Below are 23,692 nucleotides of genomic sequence, written 5' to 3' on the forward strand. Positions count from 1 at the left end.
GCAGATGGTTTGGCATGAGTTGTTCTGGATCACTTACATCATCGGACACCACAGTGAGGGGTCTGTCAGTCAAGATGCTCTCAACCTCACAGAGAACTGTTTGAAGGCTTTCATCATCCAACACTTGTTGTCTAATAATGGAGTAAAGGACTTTCTTGATGGCTCGGATAAGTCGCTCCCATGAGCCTCCATGGTGTGAGCCGAAAGGAGGATTGAATCTCCTTTTTATACCTTTAGTTGATAGGCCTTTCTGGATTTGTTCATAATTCAGAAGAGCAAGTGATTCTCACAGCTCAAGTTCTGCCCCCACTAGGTTCGTTCCATTATCAGAGAACATTTCTTTGACCTGACCTCTCCTACACATAAATCGTCTAACAGCAGCTATGCTGAAATCAGTGTCTAGAGAATATGACAGTTCTAAATGGACAGCTCTGATGACAAGGCATGCGAATATGACTCTGTACTTCTTCACTGTAGTCCGACCCCTTTTTGTTTCAATGGGGCCAAAATAATCGACTCCTACATGGGTGAAACGAGGAAGATCTGGTTCTGTTCGACTTAAAGGCAGATCGGTCATCTTCTGCACACTATAGGTGGAGTATGCCAGCGTCTACAGAAGACACAATTCTTTAGGACTTTCCTTGTGGCTGAATTGGCTTTAAGAATCCAAAATCTTTGGCGAAGTTTTGGCAACATTTGATTTCTTCCACCATGACCAACCAAAACATCAATGTGCCTGAGGAGCACTTGGATTAAGTGACTGTTTTGGGGTAAGATGATTGGATGTTTAAAGTCCTCCGGCATTCCACCCACTCTTAATAATTCACCATCAAAAATAGGGTCAAGTTAATAAAGTCTACTGCTTTTCTTGACAGATGACTTGCCATTCTTCAGAGCTGAAATCTCTTCAGGGAAATGATACTTTTGAATGCACCAAAGGAGAGCCTTTTCTGCACATGCAAGATCTTCAACTGACAGATGTTCACAGGTAAGTATCTTTGTTCCTTTCTTGGTATCATCGGTTTGTTGGGTAGTCCTCTTCTCTCTGAGTGTCATCTCCTTTCTTTTCCTAGCAAACTGTTTTAGCAGGTCTTTGAATTGCAAGTTCTTGCTGTGGCTCGTTTTAAATGATCCCAGAAGGAAAAGTGCTGTATGAACTTGATGACAAGATCGTGTTTTTCTGTTGCTACTGTACCAAAAACTGAAACAGTTTTCTTGATTTTCGGGTCATCATTAGACAGAGTGAAAGGGTTATCTAGAGGTTTTGGCCAAGACTGCTCAGGTTTCTTCAGGAAATTTGGTCCATTCAGCCATTGTTCTGATTTCAAAAAGACTTCAGTTGGCATGCCTCGTGAGGCATCATCAGCAGGGTTAAGGCTGCTGCTTACGTAACGCCACTGAAACTTTTCTGACAGGTCTCTGATAGTAGTTACTCTAATCACCACGTATGTTTGGAAACGACAGTTGTCATTAAGGATGTACTTAATGACAGCAGTACTGTCAGTCCAGTAAACTGGTAATTCTAGAGTGAACTCTAGTTCCCTTTCCAGTATTCTGTTTATCCGCACTGCTAAGACTGGCAGCTGGCAGCTCCAGTCTAGGGATGGTAATGGGTTTCAACGGTGCTACTCGACTTTTGCCCGTTACAAAAGCAATGTAAATGAGACCTCTGGTATTTGTTAGCCTCAAGTAACTTGCTGTGCCATATCCTACCTCACTGGCATCACATGAATGGTGTAGCTGTGCTTGATAGACTTCCCCAAAATCCTTGGGTTTGTAGCATCTATCGATGTTTAGATCTCCCAGCTGACCCAGTGCACATATCCAGTTCTGCCATCTTTTGGCAAAGGGGGGTGGAATCTCTGAGTCCCATCCCAGGCTTTCTCTGCAGAGTTCTTGTATCATCCTCTTTGCTGGAAAGACCATAGGCACAAGAAAACCAAGAGGGTCATACAATGAATTGACAACAGAGAGAATTCCTCGGCGTGTATAGGGCTGTTGTTTTAGTGAGATCTTAAAACATAAGGTGTCTGAACTAATGTTCCATTGAATGCCAAGAGCTCGTTCTAGAGGCAGCTCACTCTTCTCTAGATTGACCTCCATTATCTCCGGAGCTCTATCTTCTTCTGGGACTGAAGCCAGCAAAGATAGACTGTTGCTCACCCATCTTGTCAATCTGAAGCCTATTGTAGCACATAATTCTGTAAGATCTTTGATGAGGCATGTGGCTTGCTTTTCAGAACCAACTGATTTCAAGCAGTCATCAACATACAAATCCTTTTGTACAGTACTCAGTACATCTGGACTCACTTTTCCCTCACTGTCCCTGGCAGTTCTCTTCAAAGCATAGTTGGCGCAGCTTGGTGTTGATACAGCACCAAAAATATGCACTACCATCCTATATTCTGTAAGGGGCTGGTTGATATCACCATTAGGCCACCACAAGAAGCGTAATAAATCTGCATCATTCTTGAGCACTCTGACTTGGTGGAACATCCCTTCTATATCTGCCATTATGACGACTGGTTCCTGTCTGAATCTGAGGATAACTCCCAGGAGGTTGTTTGTCAGGTCAGGTCCTTGCAGTAACTGGAGGTTTAGTAAAGTGTCCTGAAATAATGCTGTACAGTCAAACACAATATGGATTTTATTTTTCTTCTTGTGGTAGACACCGTGGTGGGGTATATACCACACTCTACCATCACACCTAGACAGCTCATCATCTGGCACCTTTTCAGCATAGCCTTTGTCAAACAAAATACTCATAAACTTTGTGTAATCTGAATGAAATGCCTCATTCTTCTGAAGCTTCTTTCATAGAGTCTTTGCACGCAACTCAGCCAGAGCTTTATTGTTTGGCATGATCAAATTATCATTACGAAATGGTAACTTAATCTCATAATGTCCATCTTTTTTTATGGTGGATTCATTAGCAAGCTTTAGGAACTTCTTGTCTTCAAAGGACAGTTCAACTTGTTCCTCATAGGCCCATTCAGGAAAGTCTTGATTATACTGCCTAACAAGCAGCTCCTCCAATTTAGCTACAGAAATTCTGTTCGAATAAACATAATGATGGCCATGTTCATCCGTATTTAAACCACCACTCAATGAACCATTGATGAGCCATCCTAAGCGGGTCTTGCCTGCATATGGTCCATCTCCTTGGCTATGTATGATTTTCCAAGGCTCTAATGCCCATGCCGCATTGGCCCCAATAAGAAAACCAATATCTGCTTCTATGGTGGCAAGTTGAACGTCTTTCAAATATGGCCATTTTTGTATATCTTTTTCTGTAGCAATATTTTCATGACTCACTGGGATGCTGTCTTGTGTGAAGACTTCTGGCAGTTGCATAAAATCTGACCCTCCAAGTTTGCTCACTTCCAGTCCAGTTATACAATGTGTTCTTACAGATTTCTCTTGCCCCATGGTTCTAAGCAGGATTTCTATTTTTCTGCCCTCTAAATGTAAGTCTTCCATCAACTTCTCTGTACAAAAGCATGCAGAACTACCTGGATCTAGAAACGCATAGGTTAGAATGACTTGATTACTTTTGATAGATTTAACCTTTACAGGTACAATAGCAAGCTTGCAGTCAGACATTCCGGCCCCATTATGGTTTTTAAATTTGGTTACTGTATTAACTGTACAAGCTGAGGATGTCAGGGTTCTGCCACTCTGGTCATGTAAATTCTTGTTTTGGTGGCAGAATCTGAACACTAGTCATGTCTAGTCCAGTCCTGTTGTGCTCGGCTCGAGTTTTCTTGGGTCGAGCACTTGTTTCTGTCATTGTGTGTGTCTCTGTGTGTGCGCACGCCTTCGTGTGTGCGCGCAGAGCGTGCGCACTCCCGCTTGTTGCGGCCATGCGGGCTTTGTTTGCCTCCGACGCGCACGCTCTTGTACTCGTGCTTGTGTTTTCGTCTGTCTGCAGCGTGGTGTATCATTCCCAGCGTCTCAGTCTAGTTGGTTTCGGTTTTGGTCGGCGCTGGGATGAAGTATGCACGCTGCGTGTGTGAGCGCACAGTGAGTGTTTTCATTCATCAAAGCACGTGGCTATGTGTTTACATTGTGGTCACATGCTTTTGTCGGTTATCTTTGTTTTAATTGACACTTGGTCTTGTTTGGTCGTTTGGGGGGGGGGGGTTATCTTTGTTTTAATTGACACTTGGTCTATGGTGCCAATTATTACAAAGCGGTTTTCAAGCGCAGTTCTAACCCTGGGGTTCTGATCGATTGCAGTCATGCTACTGACTACAGCTTCGTGTGGCCCTTGGCCTAGAGATCCTTTATGTTAGGTATCTGAAATGAGGTTAAAGTTTGATGGTGGGGGTGTGTCGCATTCCAGGTGGCACTATGAAATTTGTCCCTGCTATCGGTTCTTCTGCATTCACAGGAAGGACAGTTTTGTTGGAGCCGTCACTGACTGGTTTACCTGCAGGCGTAATAGCCTCCCCAGCTCTGGTGCCTGTAAAGGGAAGTAAGGTATATGTACCCATTGTGAATGTGGGAGTACGCAATGTTTTTATATAATCAGTGTTTCTTTTAAGGGAATTGCAGGAGGTGTGCCTGACAGCACCCTTAAAGGGGCGGTCTGTTATGTTAGGTCAGGAGGCCCTTTCCTGCGAAGGCAGTATAGTGGGTCAACCCAACAGGTTAAAAGGAGTTCTGCGGCGATCAACCCGTCAAGGGGCAGAGCAACATTGTAATAAAACCATTTAATACGGACTGTGGGTAATGGACTACCTCAAGTACACTCATGGGCCATCTCCGGATCGTTCACTACACAGCCCTGGTTTAGGCCATGGGTCTGATGTGAATGGAGGTTACTACTTTCATCGTCGGGACTACGATGACTGTTGGGGGGGTGAGATGTGGTGATACGCCACACCTGTTGTGAGATTAGGGGGGCGTACCCTTTTTTTAATTACTTTTGAAGCATATAAAAAGGCTTTGCTCTGAGCTTCAGACCATACATCTGGGGGAACCTCGAGGGACTTTGTTCCAGCGTATTGTTTGGTCTGAAGACAGTGTGGACCAGGAGACTGGGGAGATTGTGCATGTAGCCAGGGGAGTGAGTGATTGCGTAAAGCTTGTATTATCCGTAAAGAATTGCAGCTTTGCTGAGAGCACCTCCAGTGTGCAGCAGGTTGTTTGGAGGAGTCACGCTTTTCACTTGTTTATATCCAAGGTTCAACGCTAAGGATTTCTTCTACTGGCCCGATCGGGCCAGTGGTTCTAATTTTTACTTGCCCGGCCCCACCTAAAAAAAAAAGTTAATAGCTATTTGACTGTTTGTGTGTGTGTGTGTGTGCGTGTGTGTGTGTGTGTGTGCGTGTGTGTGTGTGTGTGTGTGTGTGAAAGGCTTAACAAGGTTAATTAGGTTAACTAGACAGGCTATGGTATTTAGGCAAGTTATTGTATAACGATGGTTTGTTCTGTAGACAGTCTGAAAAACAATTAGCTTAAGGGGATAATAAATTTGACCTTAAAATGGTTCATAAAAAATTAAAAACTGCTTTCATTCTAGCCAAAATAAAACAAATAAGACTTTATTCAGAGGAAAAAATATTATCAGACATACTATCAACATTTCCTTGCTCTGTTAAACATAACTTGGGAAATTTTTAAAAAGAAAAAAACAACAAGTGGGGCTAATAACTCTGACTTCAAGTGTATATATATTTACAGTAATTTTTGAAATGTTTTTAAGGAAAATTATTCAGTTAATCAAGGCTAATTTTATTAAATGTAAAAAAAATTTAAATTGTTAAATATTCATCAACATTTTAAATGACTGCTTTTTTATTGTATGTAGTTTCAAATAAAATTATTACTCCAGACATTATTGCTTTTATTACTATTACCATTAATAAATATAATAATAATTAATATTAGTGATTTCTGAAGGATAATGTGACTGGAGTAATGAAGCTGAAATTTCATCTTTAAAATCACTGGAATAAATGAATAAATTAAATGATAAACTACTTTTGAACAGTTATTTTATGCAACATTTCACAATTTGTATTTATGATGAAATAATTGCAGCCTTGGTGAGCAGAAGAAGCTTATTTTAACATATATAACAATTATACTTACCCCAAAATTTTGACCAGTTGTGTATAGAATATTTTATAAGCGAAAATGTGCACTTTAATTTTAACAACCCACAGACATCGTCACCGAATATAAAGCAGAGAGGTCAGACTTTCTTATACAGAGCCTCATTTCAATTGTCAGGTTTTGTAAAAATCGATCTATTGAATTAATCAATCTATTAAAGAAACGTTGGCTAGAATTCTGCATTTTAGGCTTACATTATAGAGAGACATAGCAGATGAACCGAGACTTCATCAGATCGCGAAGAAGATCAATGTTGATCTGTCTTTTGAGCTGTCAGTGCGGAAATGAACAAAACAACTGGCCTAACACAACATATTATATGATTAAAATATGGAAAAATTATCAGATATTAACTTCGGTCAATTTTCCTAAAGGATAAACCGAGATCAGGCTGGATAAACAGCTCTCGATAATATTTCAGCATGCTTTCACTTCCGCATTTACCGGTAAGAATGACATCTCGCCCTGCTCATCATTCTCTCGTCATATAGCCGTATATATGGCTAATACACAATCATAATACACTGTGACATAGCCTGGGTGGTTAGTTCGTTGCATTGTTTTGTTTTCTCACTACAATCGATCCGCTCAGTAGGGCAGAGAGCGTCTCATTCAGGCGATCTCGGACTGATTGATTTGGCGTGGATGCAGGCGCGGGCGCGGATGCGAGCGCTGAGCGCAACTGCTGGATATATGCCAAACAAACCGCGCTAACGGGGGAAACGAGACAGATTCCGAAACAAACGTCTATGTGTGAAAGCACCGTAAGATTGTATTTGCACACAATTGACAGACAGTCAATTGACGATCGGGCCAGTAACATTCTGTACACTGGCCCGAGTGTCTCGCACACTGGCCCCGGGCCATCGGGCAGTCCTTATTGTCGAGCCCTGACATCCGTGCATGGGCGATCTTTCTGTCGCGCTGCGTTTGCGTGGCGGAGTGACGCTTTGGGTGGAGCGGATGCCTTCCCATTTCAAGATGGGACGCCATAGTGTACATGCGGACTCATAACTGCTCGCACGTGAGTGTCTATTTGAAGCCTTGACCAGCGCATATGCTTGAAACTCTTCCTGATTAACTGTCTCTCTTGGAGGAGAGGTTGTGCCGATTGACCGCTGGACGATTTGTTTACTTTGCGACACGTCCGTCAGCTCTATGATCGGGGGCAGGGCCAACAAGAAATTCAGCCGATATCATGGTTCAGTGTATGTAAAGATACTGTTAATGTGGCTTCCCATGTTCGTACTGTAGGAGGAGCGAACAAGAAAAGTGTTTATTTACATGTGAACTGATCGCTTGTTTCTAGGATATTGTGGGAGTTCATCTTTGGTTTGTTTGTATTTTCTGTTTGTACTAGGACTGACGGTTGGCCATTTAATTGTTGCAAGGACACTTTTATTGCAAGTGAATAACCCTTTTAGTGGTGTGTGTGTGTGTGAGTGTTTTCCCCAGTTTTGATATTTAGTGGCGTAGTCGGTTTATTTATATTTATAAAGTTGGGTATTTGACGTAGCATCTCTAAAACTAGCCCCACCGCCCGGTCACACCAGTTTGTCATGTTCACCTGTTTGTGTCAATTTACTTTTGCTTTATAATCCCCTCATGTTTTCTGTTCTGTGCCAGTTCGTCATCGATAATTCCCTGTCCTGTTGTGTCCAGCCCTGCTTTGTCCTGCCAGTCCAGTCCAGTCAAGTTTGTTTGTTTGTTTATTTGTTTTATTAGAGTTTTCCCCCTCGGGGTTGTTTGTTTTGCCTTTTTGTTTTTTTTTTATTATTAATAAAAACCCATTATTTGCTGCACCTGAGTCCTCGCACCTTTTCCCCACCACGACCGTGACAGAGGACTGTTTGATTTGATGAGAAGGTTCAACAGTAGGTTGTACAGAAGATGTCTTGGCTGGAACTTAAATGTGCAAAAGTGTAGGATGTTTTTTCTGGCATATCTGACAAGTCAGACACTTCTTGCATATATTGCTAGGTTGCCCTTTAACAAAACATGCAAAGCACATTCCATTATTTTTTAGGAATTCAATTTTATCCTTGTGCCGCTGCACTGCCATCTGGTGGCAGGATTCCATAAAGTGATCTCCTTTGCAAAATAAGCATGGTTTAACGTAGGCAATTCTTGGTTTAAACTCTTCACCTTGCTGTGCTTTAGATGTTACAGGGGCAATGGTGGTTGCAAAGCTTTTCTAAGTTATGGATCATTTTGGCTCAGTAGGCCTTGTAATCCTTGTGGCTGAATCCTGAATGGAACCAAAAACTGGATCTAATAATATTCTGGCTTGCTTCTCAAGAAAATCCACAGTATGATGGAGTCGGGCTCTGCACTGTGTATTGTCCTGCATTTCACATGCTTTGACTCTTCATCGTTCTCTTAGTTTATATGGCAATTTGGACAGAATTGACCTTAAATTAGAAGGAGTATCAAGCTCTGTCTTTTTCTCTTTCTTCATCGGACATTACAGTTTTTTCCAATTGTTTTCACACCTTTTCTGTAAGCAGGTTCTGTCAGAACTCTACACACAAAACACACACACATTGGGCAAAACTCCTCAATTCTTCTGCAAAATGAAACTATGTTCAAAACGATGTAATTTCTTCTCAAAATGGTATTTTGTTTTCAAATGAAACACACAAGCCATCTCATCAATAGACAATTATAAGAACAGTTGAACACTGATGTGCTGAATGTAAAACACCATGACCACTTGTTCTTCATTCATCATAATGACTTATTGTCAGTCTTTTTTGATCAGTCTTACACTTACTACAGACAGAAGTGCATTGTAAAATATTTCAGAATATTGTTTTTATATAAAACACACAAATACATGGTACCAAATATATTGTACTTTAATTTTCCCAAAAAATCACATAACGTGATTTACATATACCATCAGCAGAAGTATTTACTGAATACAATTACAGTAAAAAAAAAACACAAAAAAAGCTATGCTGCATCCTCTCTTCTGTTGCGGTCTGGCCACAGCACCTCATCCACATCACAAGCAATGTTTTCCCTGGCCAAGCAGCGGGGGAAATATCGCCTAGCATGGCGATTCCAGCCATGAAAAGAATCAACTGCTATATCTCCACATGCATCTTCCATAGCTTGGAAAAGGGGTATATGTGTGTGTGGATTTCAGTCATATACTTTCCATCTCCAGGCAGAAAAAAAAATTCCTCAATAGGATTGAGGAATGAAGAATATGGAGGAAGATAAACAACTAAAAAACGTGGGTGGGCAGTGAACCAGTTATGAACCAAAGCAGCCCGATGGAAACTTGCGTTGTCCCAAATGACAGCATACCTGAGCTGCTCTGAGCCCTCTGTCTGATCTGGTAGAATTAGTGTCTTGTGTAGAATTTCCAGGAATGTGATCAGATGGGCAGTGTTGTAGGGGCCAAGTGTAGCATGGTGATGGATGACACCGTGATTGGTAATTGCTGCACACATTGTGATGTTCCCACCCCACTGGCCAGAAAACAATGGCACGCTGGCCAATGACATTCCTTCCCCGCCTTCGCCTTTTTGTGAGGTTGAATCCAACCTCATCAATGAAGATAAACTGGTGCTCCACTGCAGCCACCTCTAGATCAAGGACTCTCTGAAACACATATGATACGTAATACAGACTTGGAGTGGTCACTATTGTGAAGCACAATTATTACTGTACAGTACTGAAATATGTAGACTGTAATTTACACAGTGTTGAGAGTATGCATCTATTGTGGGATTGTATGGGACTTACTTGCACATAGTTATATCGCAATTCTTTGACTTTCTGAATTGCGTTCAAATGGCACCCTGTAGACCTGCTTCATCCTAAGACTATTTCTGTGCAAGATACGGTTTAGTGTTGACAAGCTTACCCTATCAACATTTTGAAATATGTTGTTGTTTTCTATTATTTTTCTTTGTATTTGCCGTAATGTTATGGTGTTATTTTCTAGAACCATGTTTATGATTTCAGTCTCCTGTTAAGGAGACAGAAGACGTTCCTGACCACCTTGTGCTGGTAATCAGTTCTGCAATACAAATAGTATACTGTAAAATACTTAAGTTCACACTTAGCTGATGATTGATTATAAGCAAGTTTGGCATGCTGTCCCGGGAGAGAGCCCTGAGCTCGAAGGTTCTTGAGCCCTGGGCTCCCTCCCGTTTGGAGAAAGAGAGGGGAGCCTTGAGCTCAGGTAGATGTCGACATCTACCCCTTGATAAGAGCTGATGACTAAAAATTGAATGCTATTAACAGATATGCTGCATTATGAGATTACCTGAATTGCAAATTTAGATTTATCAATTTACTTGTTGTGCATGTTTTTGGAATGTGGGAGGAAACCGGAGGACCCGGGGAAAACCCACACAAGCACGGGAAGAACATGCAAACTACACACAGAAACGACCACCAGTCTGTTAAAAGAATAGAACCGGTGACGTTCTTGCTGTGAGGCGACAGTGCTAGTCACTGGGCCACCGTGCTGCCCTTTGGAGGGAAAAGTGAAAAGGTAGGGCTGGAGGGGGGGGATTCTTCAAATCTGACTGTAGTGAAAAAACTCTTTCTCTTTATAATGGGTTAGGAATGGCCTGATTGGTGGATCATGCATGCTTATGCAGAACCAGCCGTGTTCAATTATAATCACGTGCTCCTCTAGAAATTAGTTTATGAATAAACTTCACTTCAAGAGTTCACACTTAGCTGATGATTGATTATAAGCAAGTTTGGCATGCTGTCCCGGGAGAGAGCCCTGAGCTCGAAGGTTCTTGAGCCCTGGGCTCCCTCCCGTTTGGAGGAAGAGAGGGGAGCCTTGAGCTCAGGTAGATCTCGACAACTCCCCAAAATGCTCCACTCGGGACAGCAGCCGCGTATTTGAAGAACCCCCCAAAAGGCAATGGAGATAAATGCAATATCCGGCTGCTGAAAAAGTGATGCTAGAATAGCTTGAAGGAGCAATTGAGACTAAAATTAACTAAGAGTGGTCATTCTACTGGAGCGGTGTGCTGGCAGATGGCTTATGTATGACTATAGCCCCTTTCACACAGTGATACCGGAAAATATCCGGAAAATTTACGGAACAACTTTACTGATATGTTCAAAAAAGCGCTGTTCACACAGGCGAGGACGTTACGGAAATTTTCCGGAAAAGAGCATTCACACATCCATTCCAAAATACCGGTAAATTCTGACATCATTCACCACAAATGAGCTTTAAACGGCTGCGCTTGTATTTGTAAACATTTGACTAAATTACAAACTCTTTTGATGATCAATATTGTAAACAACTTTCACAGGATCATATTCGCATGTCGAGATGTTCATAATATGTGCGTGTGCTGCCGCTCACAGGCTGTTTCATGGGCACACGCAAAGCTTGAAGGTAAACAAACAACGGCTTATCATAAGCATCTTATCGATGATTATTTGCACAGTTGGCATTAAGGAGAACATATAAACGTTATCTGACTAACTTCTAGCAGCTAAATGCGTCTGGAAAAATATTCAAAGGCTTTTATTCTCACAAACCGCGCGGACGTAAATGCGTCTGACTGTTGTGATTGGCTAAAGCAGAAGTCTTACGTCAGCACGTTCTAGACGTGCACGCGCTTATTCCGGAAATATTCCTTCTGCATTCACACAGCGCAGCATTCCGGCAAATTGCCGGTAATGTTACAACTTCTCTTTCCGGAAAATAGCCAGAACGAATTTACCGGTATTTTCAAAAAGGACCTGTTCACACATACAACCTTTCCGGAAAATTGCCGGTAATTTTCCGGAAAGGTCTGTATGTGTGAAAGGGGCTTATGTGTGCTCCCGGGGCAGAATTAATTGCAAGGACCAGCGGGAGAGTAAGTGGGATAAGTGTAAAGGTTTAAAACGTATGTGGTGAGTTCTGTAAAAGAGGCTTACTATGGTAGTGATGAAAATGAAGCTATGAGGTTCTGCAGAGCTGGCAGCTGCAAATAAGTGGTGAGAAGCAGTTAACTGATTAACTGCTTCGGCAGTCCAAGGGGGGTGTGTCAGTAGTGGTATGGATAAATGGTAGTGTGTATGAGTTCCGGTGGAGCGACACTGCTGCAGCAGTGGTGCAGGGGGGATGAAGCTCGGCTGAGTATCTTTGCTGCAGCAGAGGTGCAATGGAAGTCAGTATTTGGAAGAGAAATATGCCTCTGCAGAGACGTTTAACTGCTTTGGCAGTGCTGGAGAGTGTATCAGTAGTGTATTGCTAAGTGGAAGTGTATATGCGCTCGCTGAGCATCACTGCTGCGGCAGTGACGTAGAGGGGAGTGATGCTCGGCTGAGCGTCTCTGCGACTGCAGGGTGCGGTGGAAGTCAGTATCTAAAGGGAAGTGCACTTTGGAGAGCTGATTAACTGCTGTGTAGCAGATAGGAATGAGGCTCGGTAGAGCGACTCTGTGGCTGCAGAGGGGGCATAGGTATACAGAGTCTGGTGCATTATATGTGTGAAAGCAATGCATGTTCCCGCTAAGCCTTTACAGTTGTGTTATTGCGGGGGGTGTGGTGATGGAAAATAAATTGATACTACAATGCAATGTAATTAAGTGGAGCTGCTGTAAAGGTGTGATGGTGGTCAGTATGTAAGCAATATGAGTTCCCGCTAAGCCTTTACGGCTGTTTTGTTGCGGGGAGTGTGGTGATGGAAAATAAATTGATGCTACAATGCAATGTAATTAAGTGGAGCTGCTGTAGAGGTGTGATTGTAGTCAGTATGGAAGCAATAAGAGTTCCCGCTACGCCTTTATGGCTGTATTATTGCGGGGGAGTGTGATAATGGTTAAATTTTTTGAAAAGTGTATGTGAGCTCTTAAGGAGCTTCACTGCTGTGGCAGTGGGAGCTTGGGGCTACCCCTGTGCGAATCCAAGCTGCGGAGAGTAAGTGCAAGTGAAATTGAAAATTATGAAGAGGAAGAGAAGGGAAGTTTAATAAAATAAAAAGGGAAGTTTAGTAAAAATGAGTCCTATGCAATTAAGACAGAAAGTAGGGAGAACAGACAGAGTCGTGCTGCTTGGAAACTAGGTTGAAGTCTGCAACCCAGAATCAGCTGGGCTTCTCTGAGGTAATATTGGCTGAGGCAAATTGAGGATTTAAAGGTGTAAGAGGACCAATGACAGAGTTTATATCTGTTGTTGGAAGACTGTTCAGGCAGAGCATCACTGCTGCAGCAATGGTGCAGGGGGAAAATAATCTCAGCAGAGCTTCTCTGCAGTTACAGAAGTGCAATAAAACCAGTGGTGCAGAGAATTAAGGCTAAATGGGTAGTATCTCTGCAGTTGCAGCGGTGGTGCAGAGGGAGAATAAGGCTCGGCAAAGCGTCTCTGCTGTAGCAGAGGTGCAGTGGTACTCAGTATTGGAGCCTCACGCGGAAATGTTAAGTACTATTAGCAGTGATATGTCGAGATGAAAGTGAAAAAGGGGCTCAGCTAGAGCATCACTGCAGTTTCAGTGATGTTAATGGGTTGTATAGATCAGCAGAGCCCTCAACAGTCGATTTTGGAAAGTTTTTAGTGCTCCGCAGGAACGATAAATACTGCCTTTAGTTATATGTAAAGATGAAGGTGAATAAGGCTTAGCTAGAGGGTCACTGCGGTAGCAGTGGTGCTATGGGTGTGCAACTCTGCGGAGCGTTTCTGAGGCTGCAGTGGTGTAGTGGGTCAGTATGGAGGCAACTTGTGCTCCCGCAGAAGCATTTACTGCTGTACTAGTGTGGGGAGTGTAACGATAGTGGTATTTAGAAAATTTTAAGTGTATGTGAGCTAATTTAGAGCGTTCCTGTTGCAGCAATTGAAACTCGAGACAACCCCTGAATTGGTCGGAGCTGTGGTGAATGAAAGTGAATAGAAGTATGGGATAATTCAAATTGGAGAGAAAAAGTTAAAGCTAGAAAAACAGAGGAAGGGTAGTGAAGGAGCTCCTATGTTAAATAGAAAGGGAAATAGGAAGGAAATGACAGAGTCACACTTATACCCAGTAATGCATGATGGTGGAAGTTGGCTGGAGAGGATTGGCTGGGCTTCCCTGAGGTGGTAATGCTCTTCTGTGGTGTAAAAATGCTAAGAAGTTTAGAATGGGTGTGTGGGGGAATGGATACCATCCTGCATCCTTTCATCCTGCAAAGTTAGATCAGATATGGTTAGGTGTATTGTTGAATTGAAATGTCATACTTGTTCAGAAGACTTCAAAAATTAAAAAAGGCTAGTGTGAATATGGCATCGAGGGTGTGGGCTATGTAAGTGGAAAAGTATAATTTGCAAAGAGTGTAAATGTATTTAGAAATGGATGTGGAGTGTAATAGGTTGGATGAGGGTCAGCTTCTGCAACCAGCTGACATGATCTCTGAAATGAGAAAAACAAGAGAGAATCAGAAATGACATTACAACATGGTACTTGTATGGCAAACACGATGAATTGTTTTAGCTGATATCCATCTTAATAAGAGCATGGGCAAAAGTGCCTTTGTTAATGCATGGTACGATAGCCTCATTGTCGCAATGTGCAAAGATAGTAGAGGTGGGCATTCGTCCCTCCTACGGATGGCAGGTTAATGGGAAATCTGCTCGTCTAGTGGTCCTGATGTACCTCTTGAAGACTGAGTTATAATGGAGTTTAAACCCCTAGTTGATTTAGAAATTGCTTAAAATGTATCTAACGCAGAGTCAATGGATGAAACATCAGACATGTCAGAAATGTCCTCCTCTCATTCGTGGAAGTCAAAGCGGGAAGTTTTGTTTCTTTGACGGTTTCACATCTAACTGACTTGCCATTATAAGCTTATGGCTTATAAGTGTATGGACATGAGTCACTGGGGCATATTACAATTGGACTTCTATGCCTAATGCGTTTTTTTATTATTTTTTTTAATTGATTGATTGATTCATTTATTTATTTATTTATTTTATTTATTATTATTTTTTTATTTAATTTTTTTATTTTTTATTATTTTTTTTCTTGATTTATACATTTTATAATTATTTATTTTCTTTATTATTTATTTATTTTTTTTTATTTTATTTATCGTCTGCCAACATCAAACCCTGAACTTAAAATTGTCACCATTTAGTATTAACTGTGTGAATGGAATGTTAGTTATGGGCTTACTTTAATCCAGAAATAGTATTACTTTGGAAACTTAACGTGATTAAATCACAAGCATATCCAGTTTATTCTCAAAGTCTTTGCCACAGGGTCCATTCATGAGCTTGTCAAAAGAGAGGGCGGGACCGTCTCAAGTTTTGAGAGCTCATTGGGTGGTGACGCTTCTCCTTTCAGCTATTGGCTCAAAGGAGTGTCAATTAAAGTTGCATAAAAAGGCCGGCGGCCATTTTGTTTGCCAGAGAACTAGTGTTATGACTGGAAACGTCACTCTATTGAATGCACCACAGCGACTAGTTTGGAGGATTAACATGGATGTTTATCAACGTATGAATAAGTTGTGGACTGATGTTTTAAGGATTTGATTGCCAGGACCCTTGGTTGAGAGGTCAGTCATTCTATTCACGCTAGATTCATCCTTCAAAGATGAATGTTTAATCTTAGCTGTAGTTTGCAAGGCTTCCCTTTAAAAAGTGTTATGTACGTTACCGCTGGTGCTCCGCTAAAAGAGAGTTCGGCTTGGATCGCCGGCATCAAGAGTTTAGGCAGCATTCATGGATGGTGATCGAGTTTTGACTGTGATTTTGTTGGAGAATTGGGTTGAAGATGCAGAGATTGCATTGTGTGAGGCAATTTGAAGTAGAAGGTTGAGAAGTTGTTGAAATTGTTGTCGAAGTTGTAGTTAAAGAAGTTGTTGTAGCAGTAGCATCTGATGCAGAGCAGTGTATTCTTCAAATCGAAGATGACTGTAGTGAAAAAACTCTGGCTCTTTACAGTGGGTAAGGAATGGCCTGATTGGTGGATCATGCATGCTAATGCAGAACCAGCCGTGTTCAATCATAATCACGTGCTCCTCTCGAAATTAGTTTATGAATAAACTTCACGTAAATAGGTCTATTGCGTAGAAATACAATGTAGGAATAAATTTTTCAAATACTTGAAACATACTCTACAGTAATTTTACAGTCTACAGAACAGTTCACAGGCAATACTGTACTACAGTAATGTACTCATTGAGTACAGTGAGATTTCTTACCTATTCTCATTTCGGAAAGTCCGGATGATGGATGCTACAGTGTACCTGTTCAAATTTGGATGTACTCTTTGCCCAGCCTCCCTCATTGTTAGACCATGGTTAACCACATGGTCAACCAAAGTGGCTTTTATCTCATCAGAGATTATGTTCCTTTGCCTTCCTCGTCCTCCCCGTCCTCTTCCTTACTCTCACTCCTCTGGCTCTGCCTCTGTTTCCAACATTGGCATCCATTGCTTCAAAACAGAAGAGTTCATCTGTTGCCCTTTTATAAAGCTCTAATTTCTAAATTGCAATTATGTGTGACAGGTGTTTACTCATGTGATGAGTTAGTATGCAAAGTAGGACAACTGACTTTACAATTGTGAATGACAGTGTGTTCCTTGTAAAAACAAGAGATTTTCTGCATAAAAATTGTGCCTAATGCAGAGAATTGTGTGTAGTGTTTTGAAAAAAGTGTGTTTTAAATCTGCAATTTGGGTGTAAAGCAGGAATTGTGCTTGTTGTTTAGCAGAATTGGTTCAGGGGGTTGGTGCATTGGTTACATGTTGTAGTCATTGTGTTTAAAGTACAAGTAATTGTGTGTAAACAATTGGAAAAAACTGTAAAAAGAAACAGAACATTCTGAAGGTTGTCATTAAAACTACCTAAACAAAGGAGCTTTAAATACTGAATTGTGATTTCTAACGGGACTGCTAACACAGTTGAAATGAAAATTGATTAATAGATGCTGAAGCAATGACGAAACAAACCCTGAAACTTTAACCGCGACTCGCAGTGGGAAGCTGGGCGTTTGTACAAGAAAAATAAATGAAACAAGGGCTTTGTTGGAAGCGCATGCAAGTGTTAAAGATGTTGATGAAAGTGTTGTTGCATTAAAGGCTGCTATTAATGAATTTTTGGAAGCGCATTCATCTGTGCAATCATTACAGTTTTTTTTTGATTGCTTACACACATTTTCTGTAAGCAGGTCTCATATTGTCAGAACTCTACACACAAATCACAAAACACACACACATTGGGCAAAATTCTTCAATTCTTCTGCAAAATGAAACTCTACGTTCAAAACAATGTGATTTCTTCTCAAAATGGTCTTTTGTTTTCAAATGACACACACAAACCATCACATGAATAATTTATAAGAACAGTTGAACACTGATATGCTTATTGTAAAACACTATGACCACTTCTTCATTCATCATGATGACAGTGTTACACTTACTACAGACATACATAGGCCTACTGAAGTGCATTGTAAAATATTTCAGAATATTGTTTTATACAAAACAGTTTTTTTCTCACATAAACAGTGTGCACAGTGTTCATTCCAACCAACACAAAGTTGCACATAACATGGTCTACATATGCCGTCAATAGAAGAATTTACAGAAAACAGTTATAGTAAAAAAACAGCTATACTGCATCCTCTTTTCTGTTTTGGTCTGGCCAAACTGGCCATAGCTTCTGCAATAGCTTGGAGAAGGGGTATACGTGTGTGTGGATTTCAGTCATACACTTTCCATCCCCAAGCAGAAAAAAAAAATTCTCAATAGCTTTGAGAAATGGAGAGTATGGAGGGAGATAAACAACTGAAAAACATGGGTGGGCAATGAACCAGTTATGAACCAGATGAGCTTTGATTTCTAAATTGCAATTCTGTGTGAAAGTTGTTTACTCATGTGATGAGTTGGTATGCAAAGTAGGGCAACTGATTTTACAGTTTTGACAGTGTGAAAACAAAATATTTTCTGCATAAAATTGTGCAAAATGCAGAGAATTGTGTGTAGTGTTTTGAAAAAAAGTGTGTTTTAAACCTGCAATTTGAGTGTAAAGCAGGAATTGTGCTTGTAGTTTAGCAGAATTGGTTCAGGGGGTTGGTGCATCAGTTACATGTTGTAGTCATTGTGTCTGAAGTACAAGTAATTGTGTGTAAATAATTGGAAAAAACTGAAAGGTTTTATTCTTTGCAAAGAAGGTCACAATCATACAGCAATGATGTTTCTACAGAGTGAGACACTAGAGTGTGCTCCCTCTTATATCTGGTTTCTCCCTTTTACTGCCTACGAGGTTACTTCTAATCAGCAGTGCTGGAAAGAGTACTGAAAAAGCACACTCATGTAAAAGTAGTATTACTTGCCTAAAAATGTAGTGTAAGTAGAGTAAAAGTATCTGTTGTAAATATTACTCAAAGTATGAGTAAAGAGTAGCCATTTCAAAAGTACTCATGAGTAGTGAGTATTACGCTTTTAAAAGCTGATGCATTTACATGTATTTTGTGTATGTGTGTGTAAACGTAACATTCTGTAGTGCATCAAGTTAATGGACAGCAGGCACACAACATCACATTTTAATCATAAGACATTAACATTAGGTTAGATTGTCTAGCCAGCGTCTAAGGACGCCGTTATTTGTTCAATAACATCATCAAATGACATTGATATTTGGTTGACTTTAGGTTGTGTTGGAAAATGACCAAAATCCAATGTCGAGCAAACATCCAACGTTATTTTGGCATCACATGCTGACACTTCCATGATTTTCATGGTAAAACAAAATGCAACATCCCCATGACACAGGGGTACAACTTTATTCTAACATCATGTTAACATCTTGAGCCTGCTGGATGTTTAAGGCCATTTTGATCATCATACAGTAAACATCTGTCATCTTCTCATTAGTGACATGCATCTTAACAGTCTCTGTGTCAATGCATGTAAAGATTTTGGACATCTTGTACACTTTTAATGCTTACAAACAGTTTGCTGCTATAATAAAACGCACATGTTTTAAGGTAATGTTGGGTATCAATTCAGTTCAATTCAGCCTTATTTGTATAGCACTTTTACAATGTAGATTGTGTCAAAGCAGCTTCACATAAATGGTCATAGTAACTGGATCAGGGTAGTTCAGTTTTTAGTGTTTAAATTCAGTTTAGTTTAGCTCAGTTCAGTGTGGTTTGAAATCGTTATCGAGAGTCCAAACACTGAAGAGTAAATTCATCGATGTGTAGCTTTACAGATCCTGAACCATGCAAGCCAGTGGCGACAGCGGAGAGGGAAAAAAAACTTCACCAATAGGAGAGTGAAGAAAAAAAACCTTGAGAGAACCAGACTCAGTTCGGCACGACCATTTTAATTTCTCCCCTGGCCAAAAGTCTTGTGCAGAGCTGCAGTCTCAGTGGTGGAGACTGGAAGCTGGCCTCAGCGAAGACTCATCTGTACCTGGAGCGTCACTGGAATCAGTCTCATGCTCTCCACTCCCCCATGACCAACAGCGCAGCAGCAGCTCAGGATACGGCCTGGTCCCGGATATGGACACCTTGGGATCATCTCGTCGCTGGTCTTGGATCCAATCAGTGACTCCGCATAATCTGAGGACGTCGGGATGAGTATCTCCAGGTGGAAATGGAGAATAAAGAGAATAATTAGCGTAGCTGCTGTTCATAGTGTATATAAACAAGATGTAGAAACTTGTGTGGAAACCCGCTAAGTGATGCACTGAGTGTATGCTTTACTATACAGATAGGTCTTTAATCTAGTTTTGAACTGAGAGAGTGTGTCTGAGCCTCGGACATTATCAGGAAGGCTATTCCAGAGTTTAGGAGCCATAAAGCAGAAGGCTCGACCACCTTTACTCGACTTTGCTATTCTAGGTACTACCAGAAGCCCTGAGTTTTAAGATCTTTAAGAGCGAGCTGGATTGTAGCGAGACAGAAAGTTGGTTAGATAAACAGGAGCTATATTATTTAGAGCTTTATAGGTGAGAAGTAATATTTTAAATTCAATACGAAACTTAACAGGCAGCCAGTGTAAGGAGAATAAAATTGGGGTGATATGATCATATTTTCTAGACCTGGTAAGAACTCTGGCTGCTGCAATTTGTACTAATTGAAGTTTGTTAAATGAGGATGCTGGGCAGCCAGCAAATAGAGCATTACAGTAATCCAGCCTAGAAGTCATAAAAGCATGGACTAGCTTGCATCAGAGATTGATAGCATACTTTGTAATTTAGCAATATTTCTCAGATGAAAGAATGCAGTTTTTGTGACATGGAATATATGGTTTTCAAAAATTAGATTGCCTTCTAATATGTCACCCAAATCTTTTATAGTAGAGCTAACGCTAACTTTGTATCCCTCTAATTCTAGATTAGTTGCGAGATCTGCTGTGTACAGGATTTAGGCCCAATAAGTAATAGTTCTGTTTTGTCTGAGTTTAAGAGAAGAAAATTGTTGGTCATCCAGTCTTTAACATCTCTAATACACTCAGTTAGCTTAGACAGTTCAGACATCTCATCAGGTTCAGTTGAAATATATAATTGAGTATCATCTGCATAGCAATGAAAGCTGATCCCATGTCTTCTAATAATGTCTCCCAGTGGTAGCATGTAAATTGTGAACAGCAAAGGGCCTAAAACTGATCCTTGAGGCACCCCATAATTTACTGGGCTGACTTGTGAAGGCTGTCCATTAATATTCTCAAACTGGTAACGGTCATTTAAGTATGACTTAAACCATTGTAGAGCCTGTCCCTGGACACCTGTAGACTTTAAGCGATTTATGAGGATATTGTGGTCAATGGTGTCAAATGCCGCACTAAGATTGAGTAGAACTAATAGCGAGATGCACCCTTGGTTAGCAGCTAAGATTAAATCATTGGTTATTTTCACTAATGTGGTTTCTGTACTTTGATGAGCCCTGAAACCTGACTGAAACACTTCAAAAATATTGTTTGTCTGCAGAAAGGAGCATAATTGAGTTGAAACAACTTTTTCTAGTATTTTAGACATAAATGGAAGATTTGAAATAGGCCTATAATTAGCTAAGTTGTTGGGGTTGGGGTTCTTAATAATAGGCTTAATAACAGCTAGCTTGTAACAGTTTGGAACATGACCTACAGATAAAGAAGAGTTGATAATGTTAAGAAGAGGTTCTCCTATAGCAGGTAGCAATTCTTTCAGTAATTTTGTTGGAATTGAGTCCAGCATACACGTAGCTGGTTTAGAGCTATTTATAATTTTATCTAGCTCTTCCTGTTCTATGATTTTGAAGCACTGCAGGTTATTATTATGATTCAGTGAAATATTTACAGAATTTGGAGTATAAGCTGGTTTAGAAAGTTTAACATGTCCTATTTTCTGTCTAAAGCCTTCTATTTAATCACTGAAAAAAATCATGAAGTCATCACTACTAATTTGCGGTGGAACATTTTGTTTCAAGGATGACTAATTATTTGCTAATTTAGCAATGGTGTTAAATAAAAATCTAGGATTGTTATGATTATTTTCTATAAGTTTGCTGAGGTGCTCGGCCCTGGCAGATTTTAGAGCCCTTCTATAGCTGGACATACTGTCTTTGTACGCAATTCTAAAGACCTCTAAATTAGTTTTTTTCCATTTACGTTCCAGGGCACGGGTTGCTGTTTTGAGAGCGTGAGTATGACTATTATACCATGGTGTCGTTTTATTCTCTCTAGCCTTTTTTTATTTGATTGGTGCCACAGTATTTAGTGTGCTTAGTAATGATTAGTAATAATTTAGTATTTAGTAATGATGGCATCCATACTGCTGGTTACTACATCAAGTTCATTTGAGTTTGAGGGTGAATTACGAAATAGAGAAAGATCAGGTAAGTTATTTATGAATTCATTTTTGGTTGACGGGACAATAGTTCTACTAGGGCAAAATAGTGGAGCAAGTTTGCTAATTTCAAGTAAACACAGCTATAGTAAGAGGTAGTGGTCTGTAATGTCCTTACTTTGTGGTATAATGTCTACATCAATGACCTTAAATCCATAAGAAAGAATTAGATCTAATGTATGCTTTAAGTGATGGGTTGGACCCACAACGTTTTGCTTTATCCCAAGTGAGTGTAGTAAATCCATAAACGCGAGCCCTAATGTATCGATAGCGTCATCTATGTGGATGTTAAAGTCACCAACAATTAGTATTTTATCAGTTTTGACTAGTAAGTCAGTAATATTATCAGAAAACTCTTTAAGAAAATTGACATAGGGTCCTGGGGGTCTAGGGTCCTGATGGTCAGATATGCATTACTGATGTTTAAGTGGGACGAACAAGAGTCTATGTGGCTATAATGTGAATTTTGTGAATATTTACCTACTAGTCAGATGGAGCAAAGTAATCTGGAGATGTTGTCCGACAGGAGTGGGGTGCAGGCCGTCAGCACGGAAAAGCCTAGGACACTCCCAGAAAAGATTCCAGTTATTAGCAAAGAGCAATTTCTGTTCTTTACACCAAGTTAATAGCCATTCATTCAGAGCAAAAAGTCAACTGGATGATCTGCGTGGCGGGCAAGGTGTATCGAACCATCTCGATCAGGCTCCTGAAGTCCTTCTTCAGGATCTCCGACTGCCGGAGCCCGGTGTCATTCGTCCCCACGTGGAGGACGACGGCATCAGGGCTCTCGGCAGCACCCAGGATAGTTGGAATCTGTGTAGAAATATTCTTAACTCGGGCACAAGGAAAGCAGAAAGTACGTACTCACCGGCCACATGGTGGCCACATCGGGCCCCACCTCACGGAGAGGGGAGAAGCAGTTCTCCGTGGAGATCTCGAACGGGGGAAGAGGAGACAGTCTGCCCTGGGACCTGGCTGGCACCTTACGCGGCTTTACCCAGGTGCCGTTGTAGCAGGGTGTCTGCGTGAATGTTGAGTAATGTGGTTGTATCTGCCACTTACCGTCTTTCGGATGAGACGTTAAACCGAGTTCCTGACTCTCTGTGGTCATCTAAAATCCCATGGCACTTCTTGTGAAAGAGCAGGGGTGTAACCCTGGTGTCCTGGCCAAAGTCCCTCTATCGGCCCTTACGATCATGGCCTCCCAATCATCCCCATCCACCGAATTGGCTCTATAACTGTCTCTCCACTCCATCAATAGCTGGTGTGTGGTGAGCGCACTGGCGCCGTTGTCCTGTGGCAGCCGTCGCATCATCCAAGTGGATGATTGTGAAGCGCTTTGGGTGTATGGCCATACACAATAAATGCGCTATATAAATACACATTACATTACATTACCTTAGGTGATGAGGCGGCCATAGAGTTAGGCACAACAAGCAGAGCTCGTTGTTCACGCAGCCGCGTCCGATTTACCTCGAGGGTGCGAATCTGGGCCTCCACTGCTTCCAGCTCCAGCGCCTCCATCGATGCTTCTCCTGGACTCAAGGACAGACACACAAGCAACATTGTACAGGGTGAAGAGCACGGCCTGTAAGTTAACAAATGAGTGAATGAAAGAGGTCGGTAGCTTTAGCTGACCAGCGACGCTAGCAGGCTAAAGCTACAAACAACAGGCGGATGCTCGAGGGACAGAATGTTTTAAAGCAGTTTTGTTTCTATAATTGTATTAAGGGTTTGTTCACCCTAAGTAGGAGAGACAAATACTTAGCGAATGAGGAAGTATT

The 23,692-nt window shown here is 41.1% G+C and overlaps 1 pseudogene; it reads right to left on the reverse strand.

Annotated features, from left to right (window-relative positions):
* Nucleotides 1–7,347: 7,347 nt before the first annotated feature.
* On the reverse strand, nucleotides 7,348–16,360 carry LOC147841035 (uncharacterized; annotated as a pseudogene).
* Nucleotides 16,361–23,692: the final 7,332 nt, after the last annotated feature.

This window comes from Danio rerio, chromosome 13 (assembly GCF_052040795.2).
Source record: "Danio rerio strain M-AB ecotype USA chromosome 13, GRCz13ab, whole genome shotgun sequence".
In the NCBI taxonomy this organism is placed as follows: Eukaryota; Metazoa; Chordata; class Actinopteri; order Cypriniformes; family Danionidae; genus Danio; species Danio rerio.